This window comes from Plecotus auritus (assembly GCF_963455305.1).
Source record: "Plecotus auritus genome assembly, chromosome: 3".
Lineage (NCBI taxonomy): Eukaryota > Metazoa > Chordata > Mammalia > Chiroptera > Vespertilionidae > Plecotus > Plecotus auritus.
Window position 1 is genome coordinate 160786669 of NC_137772.1, and position 17748 is coordinate 160804416.

General features: G+C 38.6%; 1 protein-coding gene across 6 annotated transcripts in view; it reads left to right on the forward strand.

The window, feature by feature from the left end:
- GRIP1 (glutamate receptor interacting protein 1) overlaps nt 1-17748 on the forward strand; it is a 708576-nt gene that overhangs the window by 80294 nt on the left and 610534 nt on the right. The window lies entirely within an intron of this gene.

Here is a 17748-nt window from a genome sequence, read left to right on the forward strand (position 1 = left end):
AACCACTAGCCACACTGGCTGGGCTACAGTCTTTTTTATATGTTCCTAGATTCTGTTTGCTAGTGTTTTGCTGAGGATTTTGCCTCTATATTCATAAGGGATATTGGTCCATAGTTTTAATTTTTTTACTTGTCTGGTTTGGGTGTCAGAGTGATGCTAAAAAGTGTGAGTAATGGTTCTCTCTTTTTCATTTTTTGGCAAGAGCTTGTGAAAAATTGGCATTATCTCTTTTTTAAGTGTGTGATAAAATTTACTGGTGAAGCCATTTGGGCCTGGGTTTTTCTTTGTGGAAGGTTTTAAAATCACTAATACAATATGCGTACTTGTTTTAAGTCTATTCAGAGTTTTTATTTCTTACTAGAGGCCCGGTACACGAAATTCATGTATGGGGGGAGTGTCCCTCAGGCCAGCCTGCACTGTCTCCAATCTGGGACCCCTTCAGGGATGTCCGACCGCCCGTTCAGGCCCGATCCCATGGGGATGGGGCCTGAACGGGCGGTTGGACATCCCTCTCAGAATCCAGGACTGTTGGCTCCCAACTGCTCACCTGCCTCTGCCTGATTGCCCCTAACCGCTTCAGCCTGCCAGCCTGATCACCCCCTAACCACTCCATTGCCAGCCTGATCGATGCCTAACTGCTCCCCGGCTGGCCCGATTGCCCCTAACTACCCTCCCCTGCCGGCCTGGTTACCCTTAACTGCCCTCCCCTGCCAGTCTGGTCACCCCTAACTGTCCTCCCCTGCAGGCCTGGTCACCCCCAACTGCCCTCCCCTGCTGGCCTGGTCACCCCTAACTGCCCTCCTCTGCAAGCCTGGTCTCCCCAAACTGCCCTCCCCTGTAGGCCTGGGTCCCCCATTACTGTCCTCCCTTGCAGGCCTGGTCCCCCCACAACTGCTCTCCCCTGCTGGCCTGGTCACCCCCAACTGCCCTCCCCTGCTGGCCTGGTCACCCCTAACTGCCCTCCTCTGCAAGCCTGGTCTCCCCAAACTGCCCTCCCCTGTAGGCCTGGGTCCCCCATTACTGTCCTCGCTTGCAGGCCTGTTCCCCCCACAACTGCTCTCTCCTGCTGGCCTGGTTGCCCCCAACTGCCCTCCCCTGCTGGCCTGGTCACCCCTAACTGCCCTCCTCTGCAAGCCTGGTCGCCCCAAACTGCCCTCCCTTGCAGGCCTGGTCCCCCCACAACTGCTCTCCCCTGCTGGCCTGGTCGCCCCCAACTGCCCTCCCCTGCTGGCCCGGTCATCCCTAACTGCCCTCCCCTGCTGGCCTGGTTCCCCCCCCCCCCCCAAACTGCTCTCCCCTGCTGGCCTGGTTTCCCCAACTGCCCTCCCCTGCTGGCCCGGTCATCCCTAACTGCCCTCCCCTGCTGGTCTGATCGCCCACAAATGCCCTCCCCTACAGGCCTGGGTCCCCCCCAACTGTCCTCCACTGCAGGCCTGGGTCCCCCCCAGATGTCCTCCACTGCAGGCCTGGTCCCCTCTTAACTGCCCACAACTGCCCTCCCCTGCCAGCCATCTTGTGGCAGACATCTTGTGTCCATATGGGGGCAGCCATCTTTGACCACATGGGGGCGGCCATCTTGTGTGTTGGAGTGATGGTCAATTTGCATATTACTCTTTTATTAGATAGGATTGAATCAGTAGTCTAAGAAATTGTTCATTTTATCTAGATTATATAACTTGTTGGCATACAGTTTTTCACAGTATTCCTTTATAATCCTTTTATTTCTATAAAGTTGGTAGTAATGGCCTTTCTTTCATTCTTGATTTTTAGTAATTTGAGTCTTTTTATTTTTTTTTCTTGGCCAATCTAGCTAAAATTTGCAAATTTTTTTTTTGATCTTTTCAAACACACAACTTTGGTTTTGTTGATTTTTTTTCTACGTCATTTTTAGTAGTTTTAAAAATTAATTTTGGCCCTAATCTTTATTATTTTATTCATTCCTCTAGCCATCGGTATAGTTTACTTTTCTTTTTCCAGTATCTTAAAGTGGGAAGTTAGGTTAGTGATTTGAAATGTTTCTTCTTTTTGATATAGATGTTTCTAGCTATACATGTCCCTCTAAGTACTGATGTTGCTGCATCTTGTAAGTTTGGGTATGTTGCATTTTAATTTTAACATATTTCTATGTATTTTCTTTGCTTTTTTGATCTATTGGTTATTTAGAAGTGCTTTTAAAAAATTCTACATATTCGTGATTTTCTAAATTTCTTTGTTATTGATTTTTCGTTTTATTCTACTGTGGCCAGAAAACATACATTGTAGAATTTCAGTTCTTTTAAATATGTATTTGTAGAATTATTTTATGGCCTACCATATGATCTATCCTGGAGAATGTTCTATGTGCATGAGAGAAGAATGTGTATTCTGCTGTTGTTAGGTGGAATGTTCTATAGATCTGTGTTCAGTCTGGTTAGTTTATAACACGTCTTACCTTAAATGTTTGTTGAATACATTTAACAAGCAGTTTAATCAGGACTTGGTGGTGTTAAAGGTCTCTGAGTCAACTGCCTGCTTGGTTGCACTTCTCTCTAAATTGACACACTGAAGCTGAATTTGTATTAAAAAGCTAAACAGCAACAAAGATTTTTCACACACCTTAAAATTATTGCTTAGGGTGCAGGTAGTAAGCTTCCAGTGAGAAATGTGGTTGCCCAATGCAGCATGCTTATTCCTGTCCTGTTACTGAGTTATCTTAAAATCAACAGCATTTTTGCTTCTTTAAGAATGGTGCAGCACACTGAGAATAAATTCAGTTTTGGAAGAGAGGTGCAGATTTTGATGAACATGAATGATGTTTCTGCAGTTGTCCCTGAATATCTGCATTAGCAAACCACAGTGCTCAGTGTGGATGGGATTCAAGATTCAACGGAGTGCAGCCTGTGCCTATTAAATAAAACATACCCACAACATGCTTGGAAATTTGAAGACAGGTGAAAGTATCTCAGCACTACCACAACATTCCTGTCTATTTAAATCATATTTTGAAAGGTGTTTGAATGTGTCCTGTTCTGTGAAAGCATTTTCTCTTTCATGAAATGGCTGAAATTAAGGCAAAGAGCTCCAATTAGTATTGTTAAACTAGAATCCAAATTGAGATGGGCTGTGGCTGAATACATTCTAGAGAGTTGAAAAATGTTTCAGATTGACAAACCCCAGTGTTCTCATTGACGTCATTAATATAGATTAAAATATACTTATTATCACTCAGTATATTTTTGGGTTGAATTAAATTGTTTTTGCACAGCTTTTATATTACTATTAGATATCTAGCTGGCTGCATTTCAACATTGCTATTAATAAATCCTCTGGCTCTCACAATATGAATTTGTAAATATATTGCCCATTATTGAAAATTGGTTGTGCCCAAGCTGTCTTCATGTTTTCCTGTACTCATTCACTCAGAAATAATAATTATTTAAAGAAATTAATAACATATTTTGACTAATAAGTACATATTTTACTCTGACCCTTGATGTTATTTTATATAACTCCTTGATATCTCCTGACTCTGTTACGTGGAAGAAAATTTTTTTCTCCCCCTGTCGGTTGTGACAGTGCCTTATTCTCTCTAGTTTGGAATCGGAGCCACATCTCTAATCATTACTAATCAATTTCTTTATTGCAGATTTTTTGGAGACTCCATGTAAGTGAAAAGCTGATTATTCATGAGTATAGTTTGTCTTTTAAGCAACCCTTGACTTCCAGCCTGTTATATGTTGTTTCAGGCATTTGTTTGATTTGTGGAAAGAATGGATGTCATGGTTTTAAACACCAGTTTAACAACATTACGATGTGATCCTGGGAAAGATAACCACTTTTTCTGAGCTTGGGTGAACGCTGTGTGAAATGTGAATAATGCTGGGAAAATAATGCAACATGGGAATTGTTGTCCAGGTGGTAAGAAATGAGCTCTTATCTGCAAAGCCCTAGTACAATCCTTGGTACACAGAATACCCAACATTTGTTAGCTTCCTTTTTCTTTCTGTCTCTCCTTTCCAGTGGTAGATAAGCTCCTTCATGTTAGTAGGTTTTTCTTAGTTATGTACCTCTGTATTTTCAAACCCGGACCAGACTGACACCCAGTAAGTGTTAAATACATTATTTTTACAACTTTAACAACCTTTCCCCAGATATTCAAAACAATTCCCATCTTCCTAGGTTTCTAACTTTTTAGAATTTGAGGCAGTATTTCCTTTACCTTTATCATGGGCTATGCCTTTTAATAAAATACAGGGTGGGTCAAAAGTAGGTTTACAGTTGTGAGTATGTGAAACACAGAGTTTAATCTTATATTATTTATTAATTGATATGAACAACTGTAAACCTACTTTTGCCCCACCTGATATATTTAATATATTGCTAGTCAGGAATAGGCATAATATAATGATCTTAGAACTTGCAGTATTATTTCCATTTATATTAATCCTATGAAATTGTATCGAACAACATCTAATTGTACATTTGCAGTTTTATCATTTTCCCTTGGAATTTGTAATTCCTTTTAAATCATTTATACTTTTCTTCCCTGCCTCCCACATTGCAACAATCTACACAGCTGATTGTATCTGTTTCTCTGGTTGTAACTGAAATTCCATTAAAGGTTTTGGTGCTGTCGGCCAGGTTGTGTTGGAGCTAGGGATTCCATTTCCCACTAACTACTATCTTCCATTATTTTTCTTCCCTCTCTAGTGACATTGATTATTATTGTTCCAAAGGCAATTTGAAGCTTAACTTTAGAAACATTACATTTTAATCTGACTATTCGAGGCTTTAAAAAAAGGTTTCTAAACACGAGATAAAGGTTTTCTGTTTTAAGAACAATTAATAACCTATTTAGATGTATTCATCTGAGGAACTGAAGATAATTTTGCCATCAGGCCATTTGTTTAAGGGCACAAACAGATGGGTCTTACTCCAAACCCTGAAGGCGAACAGACCAGACACCCCGTTAATTGCTTGGGGAAGAAGCAATTTCTATGACCATGGCTCTCTCCCAAGGACACACTGATCTTCACTGTGATAACTCTCAAATTTGATGCTATCAACAAGGCAAAAACTGCATTCATTCAGTAAAAATTCCCCATACTGTGCAGCAACTGGCTACTCACAGTAACAACTGAGAACAAACTGTCCATTGAATAAGTTTGGATTTTAATTGTGAAGCTGTTTGCACAAGAGAATCTGATGAACAGAAATTTAGAAAATTAGAATGTTGGTAGGAAATTGCCTATGACCTTTGGGAATGACAGCTTTAGTCAGGAATTTGTGACTCACTGTACAATCTTTTAAAACCTGTTACCTCTTTTGTCTGTTCTGTGGGACTAAATCCGTTTCTTAGAGGGTTATTTTGAAGGTGGAATATAAAGCACTGGTCCATAGGAAGTGCTCAGCCAGTGGTAGTTATGATGACATTTAGTTTCTGAAACATTTGTAAATGAAAGTTCTGATCACTAGTTAGCTTGTCTATCCATTATTGTAGTCCATAAAGTTAAGCAAATCTCAAACGCTAAACTTAACCTTCCATTATAAAGTAGTCAAATCAATCTTTCTTTATTGAGAGTTAATCAATATGCTCCTGGCTTCTTAACTATCTCTTGAATAACTGGTGAATGAACAAATCATACAATTTATCAGAATTTGGAACAAGAACCTAAAATTCCCAAAACATGGATCAAAACTCAAGTAGTTACCATTCACAAATACAAGTTCTGGAACATCAGAGTAGTGCAATGCTATGCTTGTAGTGAGTGCCTAGTAAACATTTGGTTATTTATTGATCAAAGAAATAAGGGGCACCATTAGATTACAAGAAAGAATTAACTAGTCCCATTATTTTACACCATAAGAAAGATTATTGTTTGGAGTCCTTTCTTAATTACTTATTGATTTGAAGAATTTGTGACTAGAAGAAACCGTTAAGTTTATTTATTCCTGACCTCTAGTTTTATAAATTAAGCTGAGCCCTGGTGTTAAGTGATTTGGGCTTAGTGACGGAAGCAAGCTTGTAAATCAAGGCAGATTTACTGAGTGCATAAGGAAGAGATAAAGCCTATCTCATGGCCTTGTGCTCATGTTGTGCTATTGACAGGGCATTTCTTTTCTTTTTTTCTTTTTTTTATATATTTTATTGATTTTTTACAGAGAGGAAGGGAGAGGGATAGAGAGAAACATCGATGAGAGAGAAACATCAATCAGCTGCCTCCTGCACACCTCCTATTTGGGATGTGTGACTGGAATCAAACCCGGGACCCTTCAGTTCGCAGGCCAACGCTCTATCCACTGGGCCAAACCGATTAGGGCTGACAGGGCATTTCTGAAGGCAATAGTGGTTGTCAAGATGGGCAGAGAAATGGCAGTTGAATGAGGACGTTTTCTAAGAAGAAAACTTTAAGAAGAATCCTCTTCCTCACTCATTTTCAGTGAGAGTGGAAGATGTCTAAGTACCACTCTTTGGTGCCTATGCTGTGACCTTTTGACCCTGTAAGTGGAAAGTTAGCTTAGCATGCTATTAAAAGCCCAGGCTCCAGGTAATGCTCTTTTCTAGAAGGTGGGGATACTTGCTGTTGGACTGCAAAGTTGCCCTGTTGTGTCAGTGGGTAGATGTTGGCAGGTATTCCTTTACATCTGCAATGGGAGACACAACTCTGCACTTGAGCTCTCCATGTGATGTGGGGGACAAGGTTAGCATCCTACTCTGGCTGAGACTTGTGAGGAGGGAGAAAGAATGAGTAGTTTGATAAGAGGGCAAAGATTGAAAGCACAGGTTTATCAAAAGAGTCAACTCAGGGATTCCCATCTCTCATTGTATTTTATCTTAAGGATTACTACTATCTATCAATATCATTCATTCACTCAACAAGTACTGGTTGTACATCTACCTGTCAGGTACTGTTCTAGGTGCTGGAGGTATTACAGTGAACAAACCAACAATCTGTCAGGTACTGTTCTAGGTGCTGGAGGTATTACAGTGAACAAACCAACAATCTGTCAGGTACTGTTCTAGGTGCTGGAGGTATTACAGTGAACAAACCAACTATCACCCTTGTTTTCACAGAACTTATAGCCAGGTAAGAGGAGACAATAAATCATATTTCTCCCTTTTCCCACCTGCTCACCTTTATATCTTGCCCCGCCTAGGTTCTTATTCCTTATTTTTTCCTGGAAACATCCAGAAGTTCAGCTTTATTCCAATTTATTTCACCTTCTTCTGACCCCTTTTAAGCTTTTAACGGAGAAGGTTCAAATACTCTTGCTGAACCCTTTACTTCCCTAAAAGACCCTAAATAGAGAGAACTCTTGTATATTATCTCTTTACATTTACATGGTGTCTCTGAGCTTCTTAGCATTTCCACATCTCCAAATCATTTTCAGATAAGAATTTTGCTAACACAAGTGTATCTCTAGCATGGATTGCAGACGTGTATTCAGAGGGAGTACAGAAATCAAGATCTCTGATTGAGTTAAGAAATGTATAAGATTTAGGTCAGTCGGCTGCAGAACAGTATATCTCAGGGCTGAAAGTGATGATGAAAAAAAAATTACATAGCACATTGAAAAAGATGGCCCTGAATTTTAGACACAACAACACTGAGCCCTTGTAATCAGAATGAAATCAGTAACTGTTGCTGATCATTGACCAGAGGCACATGAATTACAGTGATGGAGTTGTTTTCTAGTGTCTTGAGTGAAGGATCTACAAATGACATGACCTCTTGGGTAAAGTGAACTGAGATTTTGATTTGCAGTCCTTTTTTTTAGGGCAGGATGAAATGATTCAGAGGTCGTAGATGTTACTAAAATTGACACTTTTTCTTTGAAAGCCTGAGTGACAGTTCTCACTTTTCCAGTTTAATATCATAGTAGAAAAATTCTGATCTTTCACAATATCAGCCCTTATTTCCCCAACTAGTACCATTGGTAGGGTGATTTAACCTCAAATTTGGTCCCCAGGAAGTTGAAATTACATCACATACAACTAAGTTGTAAATTGAAATGTCTTAGAGCTCTATACTAGAAGGAAATTTAAACATTGAAAACTTTACTTTTAAAATAACACATGAAGTATTTAACTAGGATGTTGTTGATTTCACTTATTTAATTTCTTTATTTACTGTTTAGGTCCATTATTCTTAGCTTTTGAAAAGCTATAATTGCCTTGTTGTGACAGGTTATATTTTCCAAAGATGGCTGCCACCACATATCTCCTACTGCAAGCTGTGTTACTATATGACATCAGCACTCTTTCCATCGAGTGGTGGGGTCTATGTCTTTTTTGAACCGTAGCCAACTTTGTAATTGCCTTGATCAACAGTGATAGCATGTGACTTCGGAAGCTAAGGCATAAAGAGGCCATATACTTTTACCTTATTATTTTGGCATGTTTGCTCTTGGGTTCCAGCCAACACACTGTGAGGAAATGTGCAGGTATGCTTGCTGACCACCCACGCTGACCACCCTGCCTGGCAGCTGGCTGCCAACTATAGGACTGAGTGAGTTTTCAGTTGATTCCAATCTATAGGCATAGAGTCACTCAGTCACTCTCAGCCCCAACAAACCTTTCAGCCACCCTGGTTGACACTATGTGGAGCAAAGACACATCTTGCCCGGATTGCAAGTTCATGGGCAAAATAAAATGATTGTTGTAGTTTTAAACCACTAAGTTTCGGATAGTTTGAGATCATTTACTTCACAGCACTAGATAATCAGAACACATGACTAACATACTCAGATTTAAATGTGTTGTTAATTAAACTTCTGTAACTGGTGCTGCTTACTTAATTTGTTCACAATAGAGAATAGTAGCTTGACTCTTATAGCCAGAGTCCTTGTTCTAGTCAACAGATAACATCTGGATATATTTTTAGTGTATTGGTTGAGAGTGAGACTTTCTACACAGCTATATCACCTCATACTTTATGGGCAAGTTGCTTAGGTTCTTCATCAGTAAATTGGGGATGATACTAATACACTTAACTCAGAATTGTGAGATTAAAAGTAAGTATGTGTAAAGCACTTAGAACAAAACTTGGCACATAGTAAATACTTAATAAATGTTAGGTACTGTTAGCATCATTATAATTCTGATGCTTTATGAAGACAATTCAAGGATTTGTTGAGAGAATTTGATCCCACAATTGATTATGACTATCCCATAGTTTTCTACATGTTCTTAAATATGATAAATTATATGCACTATATAATTGTTTCTTTATATTAGTCCCAGGTCTTTTCTCAGTAAAGAGCCCCAGTGAGAAACATGGAAATAATTTTGGTCCAGATCAGATCCTCCCTGGGCTTTTGTCTACTTTTTGTTGTCGTCTCATAGCTATGTCTTTTTCTTTACTTATGCTCTTGAAATATAGTCAGGCTACAGGCTTGATTTATCTGTGAATTTTTAAGTGTGGCTTTGCTTTTCTTGAGTTTGTTCTGCAAATTGCTGGCTGTGGTCACATAATGCAGTATCTCTAATCCTACCATCCTCATCTGTGCTTTCATTGCTGTAATCAGTGTCTTCTGTGTGCTGCAAAGATAGGAGGTGGGTTTTAAATCTCACTTGGTGGGAAGATGTGCTTCCTGCCTGGAGTCTGATTTGAAAATAGATATCCCATTGTTCAAAAACATAGCCACCATGATACCTTCCCCTTGATAGCAGCAGCCAAGGGCATACTGTTTAATCACTTCATGCACAATGCCCTATAAGTGACATTGATGGTATTTCCTGATGAAGAATCAGCATTAAATTTAATTGTTACTTATTGGGCTTGTATTTCAGATGTTTTGTGAATTATTTTGAAAACATAGATACAACTCAATCAAATATATATATAGCATAGATGAGAGAGTTAAGACTCCATTTGGGTTTTATTGTTGAGGTACATAAATACAAAAACTTTATTATGACATGGTTGTTAAAATAATTACCTACAAATGATTTATTTTAGTTTTAAATAACTTACTAATAAATTGTTTTTTAAATATTGCTAAGAATTAAAGTTATTTAAGCATATGAATTTATTGTCAGTAATATTATTCCTAGTGTTGTCATTAAATGTTAGTAATATTTTGAGTTTTTAAAATAAAAATAATAATAATGCCTTATGTTTATAGTGCATTTTATGAGAACAAAGCACTTCAACACACCTGTCTGGATAGAAAGGCAGCTCCATGATGATGCCATAAAGGATCCAGGTTCTTACCCTTTTTTTTCTCTGCCTTTCCTCAGCATTTAGGTTTTGTGCCCATGGTTCCAAGATGATGGCTCCAATTTCAGGCATCAAACCTACATTCTTGAAAGATAGAATGGGAAAAGTGCCAAAAGCTCATGAGGCCTGAGTTTTTCCCTGTTTGTTAAGAAAGCAGGAGCTTTTCTAGAAGCTCTGTTCATTGACTTCTGCTTATATCTCAGGTCATGGAGCCCCACCAACTCCAAAGGAATGGTGTTAGTTATCTATTTTTACATGATAAATTATCCTACCTTAGAAACTGAAGCCACATTTATTACCTCAGTTTCTGTGGGTCAGGACACAGGCTTAGGTGGGTGCCTCTGTCTCATCTCACAAGGCTGCAATCAAGGTGTCATTGGGGCTGTGGTTTCATGTGAAGATTTGACTGGGAGAGAAACCACTTCTGAGTGCACTCATGTGTTTGTTGGCAGGATTCAATCTCAGATGGGTTGTCGGATTGATGCCCTCAGTTCCTTACTGGTAGTTAGCCAAACTTTCTCTGTTCCTTGCCATGAGGACCTCTCCCCAGGTCAGGTTACACCATGGCCATTTACTTCCCTAGAATGAACAAGGGAGTGAGGGAGGGTAGTCCAAAATGGAAGCCCTAGTCTTTTAAAACTACTTTTGGAAGTGATATTACATTACTTTTACTCTATTCTATTTACTAGAAGTATCACTAGGTCCAATCCACATTCAGTGGGAAGGGATTATATAAGCACAATAAGGTGGGAATCAATTGGAGCCATCCTAGAGGTTAAGACTTAACCTCTTTTTAATAGGGATATTACTATCGCACACAAAATCAGGAAGAAGAAATGGATATTGGATGGGCAGATAGTATTGCTACCATGAAGAGTAGAGAAAGATCACAGAGTTTGGAGATAGAAGGGATAGGATTTGAGTCCTAGACCTGCCAGTTATCAAATGAATGAATTAAGTTTTTGACCTTCTATTTTCTCAACTAAGTCACAGGATTATTGTCCTTTTGAGTAGACCATCTTACCATCTAGGCAAAGGTAAAGGACCTGTGTCTAGCAGAGCTGAGTCCTTTCTGAAAACACACTGTTAGAATACCTGCGCCAGTCAAAGTATGTGCTTTCTTCATCTTTGAAAAAATAATAGTTTTTTGTTTATCTTTTTTTAAAAAAATACGTTTTTATTTATTTTCAGAGAGAAAGGAAGGGAGAGGGAGAGTTAAAGAGAGAAACATTGATTGGTTGCCTCTTGTAGGCGCCCCGACTGGATCAAATCGGGAATTAAACTAGTGACCCCTTGGTGCACGGGACGATGCAATGCCCAACCAACTGAGCCGCACTGATGAGGACTTTATCTTCTTAACCTGTCTTTGGTTAAAGTTATCTCAGGACCTTGCAGCACAGATAAATATTTTTCTTTTCTGCTTTTCAACTTTAAATCTAAGTTATACTTTTGCTAACAGATAGGAATTAATTTTTTAGGTGAATTTTATGTTGCTTTCATTGGATACAATAATCAATCTATGTCTAGAATTTAGCATCAGTAGAGCCACTGCCTAATAGTATAATCATAATATATTTATCCAGTTATTCATTCAACAAATGTATTTTGAGGGCTTGCTTTATGCAAACACCAAGAAAGTTGATGTGGGGGAGACAGACATGCAATGTAGTTTTGACATGAGGAATTTATACTGCTAAATGGGAAGTAACACTTGCACACAAATTATAATAGAAGCTGGTTTCTGACAAACGTTAAGAAGCACTAAATTTTAAGGAGATTCAGAAAGCGGTAGAGACCACCTTCAGCTTGCAGATCATTGGGAAAACCACTGTACTGCATAGCCAACTCCTGATTAGAAATTACACACATTAAGTATGTGAGAGGAAGACTTGCTGACTTTGTCACCTTCTCTGCTCGAGTGCTTGGTTGACATAAATAGGAGCCTTGTTTACTATGATCCAATTGGAATAGAAGGCCTTTTAAATCAAATACTTAACCTCTCTGCCCTCAGAAAAGTAGGAAACAGCACATTTGCAGAAAGGACTCAGCTCTCCTATGCATGGGTCCTTTACATTGCCTAGTGGTAATTGGGCCCGTGTCCAAAACAACGTAATGGAGAACAAGGCAGGAAGAATGGAGGAAGAGGAAAGGCATTGAGTAGAAACAGTAACAGGGATAAGCTGAATGGTCAAAACTTCTTGCAGTAATCGGGTCACCGTTGCCTGCTCCTGAAGAAAGGCTCCAGAGTCAAGCTGCCGGGGTTGTCAGATGGTGGTTCTGCTGCTCTCTAATTATGTGATCTTGGGCAAGCAAATTTCTTCTTGTCTCAGTTTTCTTATTTGTATAATAAAGTCAATAATATTTCATGGGTTTGCAGTACTAATTAAATGAGTTAATGCATATGAATTCTTAGAAGAGCGCCTGGCCTGTGGGAAGCACTCAGTGTATGTTAGCTGCTGCTGTTGTTTGAAGTGTGAATTTCTAGAATGCCAATCACTCACCTTCAAATACAAGCATAAAGTACTTTCTCCAAAGCAAATTGAGGAACTGTTTTTAGTGTTTTATCTCATCATAGAGAAGTGAGAATTGAACAAATTTAGTGACTTATACTAGATTGTGAGTATTCTGATTTGGCAGCGTGGGGTTTTGTAAAAGAAGGAGAACTGTAGAAGCCTTGCTGGCGCTCTAGTTAATATACTCAGCATAGTGTCTATTCATTTCCTAGGGCTGCCACAACAAACACTGCAAACTGGAGGGGTGAGGTGGGGGGTAGAAAACAACATAGTTCAAAGTTCTGGGGACTAGAAGTCCAAAATAATGGTGACAGCAGGGCCATCCTCCCTGTGAGAGTCTGGGTAGAATTCTCTCTTGCCTTTTTCTGCTTCTTATGTTGGCTGACGATCCTTGGTATTCCTTGACTTGCTGGTGCATCAATCCAGTCTCTGCCTCTGTTATCACATGGCATTGTGGCATTGCCCTCTTACAAGGACTCCAGTCATATTGGGTTAGGGCTTACTGTAATGACTTCATTTTAATTCGATTACATCTTCTAAGACCCTATTTCCAAATAAGGTCACATTCCAAGTAAGGACACACTCATATTTATAGGTATAAATACATATTTTTTTGGGAGACAGAAATCATTCCCTAACCAAAATTCAGTCCAAGTCCCAAATTGAGATTTGGAGCCCTATGAGGCGTTCGAAGAAGTTTTCCTGAGTTCACGAAGACAGGAGCGATAGGGCTCTAACTTTTTAGTGCTGTCTAATATGTGCTGTTGCCATATAAATTAGGTTAGCAAGTCACTTTCAAATCTGGGTCCACTCACTGAGTTTCTTTCAACCTCCCCAAAATGCATTAAGTCATATAAAAGCAATTCCAAAATTATCTAGTGGTACTTGCAAGATGACAGGTTGTTTGGCTTTTGTTTGTTTGTGTGTTTTTTTTTTAAGTAGAAGAAAAGCTTCGTGGTTTTGGGTTTGTTGTGTGAAACCTCAAGTAGGGTCATGGGGATCAAAATGCTTGGAATTTATTGGGATAGTAGTGTATTTTCTATTAAATTCTTTGAGAAGAGTCACACATGGGATCACAGCGGGTTTAGTAAATCATATACCCTGGGGCAACAACCCAGATGGTGTAAAGTCACTGACCTAGCACAGAGAGTTGAGGCATGCTGCCCAAGGTGTAGAGTTTGGCTGGCTTCTGTGGGCTCGAGCTGTGGCCTGGTCACGCTCGACCACTTTGCCATTTGTCCCTGTGGGTCCTGAACACTGCAGATACTGGTAAAATTTTCAAAAGCTTAGTTGCCTGTAATTTACGAATGGATTTGGTTAGAAGTAAGATCAAGTAAAAGAAAATGTCATTGAACAAGAGAAAAATGAACAATCTGGTAGAAATGCAGTATTTTAAAAATAGAGTTTTAAAGTCGTTTCTTTAGTAATTTTTGTTTACTTTTTAATCTTAGCTTTTGAGGCAAATACTCTTTTTGGGGTCTTTAATCTAGTAACATTTAATATTTTGGGAAAAGAAAACAGCTGGTCTGAGACAGATGAAAGACAGGGGTGCTTAAGTGTGATGCATGGGGCACTACCATTCAGACAGTAGCATTGCCTCCTTGGGAGAAATAGGCCCAGTTTGAGAAAGATTGGAGCTGTTAACGTAATTACTGGAGACACAGGCTGATGGGGGAGAGTGGCTATTTCAAATTACATGGTCAAAAATAGGTAAATCAAAATTATGTGATTTTGCTATATGTGTATGCATGGATTTGATCTATAATTCAAAACTATTTCTGTAGAAGTGCTTTATTATTACTTTTTTGGTACAATAAAAGATAGTTCCCTTTTTGTATGTGTGAATTTGTACTTTATCCTGTCAAAAAAAAATCATCCTAATACCCTCTAGGGTAGAATCGGTATATTAACTTCTGTTGAGATAATTTCTGGATTTGGATTATAAGTCTAAAATATAAAACTTTATTTAAAAACTATCCCTAACTCTGGAACTAATTATAATGACTGAAGGAAAGCATTCTTTAGTGATGTATTACAAAACTTTAGTGTTTGCGCTATTATTGTTACATGAAAAGATATGATTACGAGCAAAAAAAGAAGCCACATAAAAAAGGATATATTGGATGATTCCCATTTATGTGGAGTTCAATCATAGGCAACTTTAATCTATGGCGTTAAACGTCAAGATATTGGTGTACTCTGGGGAGAAGTAGTGAGTTGGAGTAGGTACGGTCTACTAGTGCTATTTCATAATCTGTGGGCTGATGACTTGAGAGTTTTTAATTTGTGAAAATTCATCAAGCTATATACTTTTCTGTTACATTTTTGTTACATTAGAAAAGGTTAAAAAGATATGTTATAGAACTTAATGAACATTCAGAATTTTTTAAAGATAATTTTATCCTGAAGGAATTTAAATTTTACAGGCTTGCTGATAGATCTTGATGAAACTTTGACCTGATCTTGAACATGATCTTGAACTTGGGAATGCTAATGTTTATACTTTGTTTTCTCATAATTGAACCAAAATTGAGGACTCTTTCTCTGGGAGCTGTCCATTGATATTCCTTATAAGGAGCAACTTGCATCTGTTTCTGAAATTGTATTTTCAATCATATAAGTGGGTTCGAAGGCCTAACTGGGTGTCAGAATTAGCTAATATTTATATTCAATTCAAAAACCGGAATTTGTTTCTTAAATTTCAATTAGCTCCATGGTTCACAGACTGGAATGTATGTATGTATGTATGTATGTATGTATGTATGTATGTATGTGAGTCTTAGTAATCCAACAAAAAAGAAAGACTAAGAAATTATGGAGGAAGTAGAGAAGAGCTCAAGAGGAGTAGGTGTTCATTTAAAGCAAGACAATGGGATATTCTTTCTCTTTTTTCATTCTCCCCTGAGGATAGTTATTATTGATCTTAGAGAGAGGAAGGGAGAAAGAGAAACATTGACATGAGAGAGAAACATTGATCAGTTGTCTTCCATATGCACCCCAAATGCGGATTGAACCTGCAGCCTGGGTATGTGCCCTGACTGGGAATTGAACCCACAATCTTTTTTGGTGTACCAGACAATGCTCCAGCCATCAGAGCCACCCAGCCGGGGCTGGAATAGTCTCTTGGCAAGACATGACATTTCCAGTAAGGCATTTCTATGTAACTCCTATTTATTGAATGAACTTAGCTGTTCAAACTAAGAAGAGATGGTTGGGTTAAGCAATTTAGATTTTGTTTCAAAATACTGTGGTTTTGTGCTCGGTGGAGGATATAAATAATAAAATATGTGGCATAGTCTGCCCAGCAAGAACTTTTTCTGCCTATTGAGAATTTATTTTTTAGTTGGAAACATGGCATATAGAGCTAAAAGGCTTAAATGGAATATATGTGCAAGATACGTGGTATAAATACACATCTAGTAACAATAATTGACACTTTGTGAGCATTTATTTGTGTGCCAGGCAAGTGACAAAGACCACATTTCTAATAGAAAAAATGGCAAATGACTGGATGAGGTAGTCTATAGGGAAAGATTTCTAAATGTGCAATATATGTGTGGAAGTATGTTCAACATCTCTAGTAATCAAAGATTCATAAATTAAAACTTTATCAGATTGTCCAAATATAGAAAAATGATAATATCGATGAAGTTTAAAGAAACCAGGATTATCAATTGGTATAATTTTTCCAGTCGGAAATTAGGCAGCTTGGATCAAAACTTAAAGTGCATATACTCTATGACCAGGGGCAGACACAGGGCTTGTGGATACAGGCCTTATGCATTTATTTGGGAGGAGAGGGTCTTTTAAAAAATAGTATAATACAAAATTGGATGTGAAAGTAAATAGATTGTTTTAATTAGGAAAAATGTATAACAGATTTTTATAAAATTGGTAAATACTACCAACGTCACAGAGTCCATCTCTAAGTGGCAAACTTGAGTCAGCCTGGCTTCAGGCCTTGACTCATAAAGCTTTGCTATGACTGTCTCGGAATGCATCTCCGTATATGTCTGTTGACTACTAAGAGACCAAGATGTATTTGCAACTTCTCTCCACCTCTACTACTGGTGCCCTGCCCTAAACCTCCACCTGTCTCTCCTGGATCATTGGAATAGTCTCCTAATTCATCTCTGGTTTTCACCTTTGAATGGAATGTACTTATTATTTTATGAACATTTTAAGTAATTAACTTCCTGACATTCGTCTATATTTTATTTATTATGTTATTTTGGTTACTTTTTGTCTTTTCATATGATAATGATTTTGTATTATTTTCTGCAAAGGCACAGAAAAGATAATTAAGACTTCTAACATGGTAGATGGATATTTTTCTATTGATTTTTAGAGAGAGTGGAAGGGGGAGAGAGAGAGAGAGAGAGAGAGAGAGAGAGAGAGAGAGAGAGAGAGAGAGAGAGAGAGAGAGAGAGAGAGAGAGAGAGAGAGAGAGAGAGAGAGACATCTACATGAGAAAGACACATTGATTGATTGCCTCCCACATGCACAGCCTGGACCAGGGCGGGGGATAGAGCCTGCAACATAGGCCCTTGACCGGAATTGAACCTGGGACCCTTCAGTTTGCAGGCCAAACTGGCTAGGACAGAAATTTCTTTTTATTATTAATAGTTAGCTTGCATAAAACTTGAAAGTTCACATGCACACATACATTTGCTGTTTGCTGTGCTGCTATAGGTTTGTTATGTTTATAATTGAATATATTCCATTATTGAATTTATCCTCATAGGAGATTACTTCCATTTAGTCTAGGCACTAATGAAAATGGAATTGAATTTTTTGCTTACAATTTAGGTACCTGATGATTGGGATAATTTTCTACAGATGAGCTCCTGGCTCTATACATATCAAATCTTGTTCCTCTCCTACCGCCCACTCAGTTCTGGTGCCAGACTTGGCAAGAGGTATTCTCGTTGTGATATGACCTTTGGCATCTGGAGGGTGCCTTGAGATGATGGGCCATGGGAATATTCCTGTCTGGAATAGCTATCACTAACTATTTTTGGAACTTACTTCAA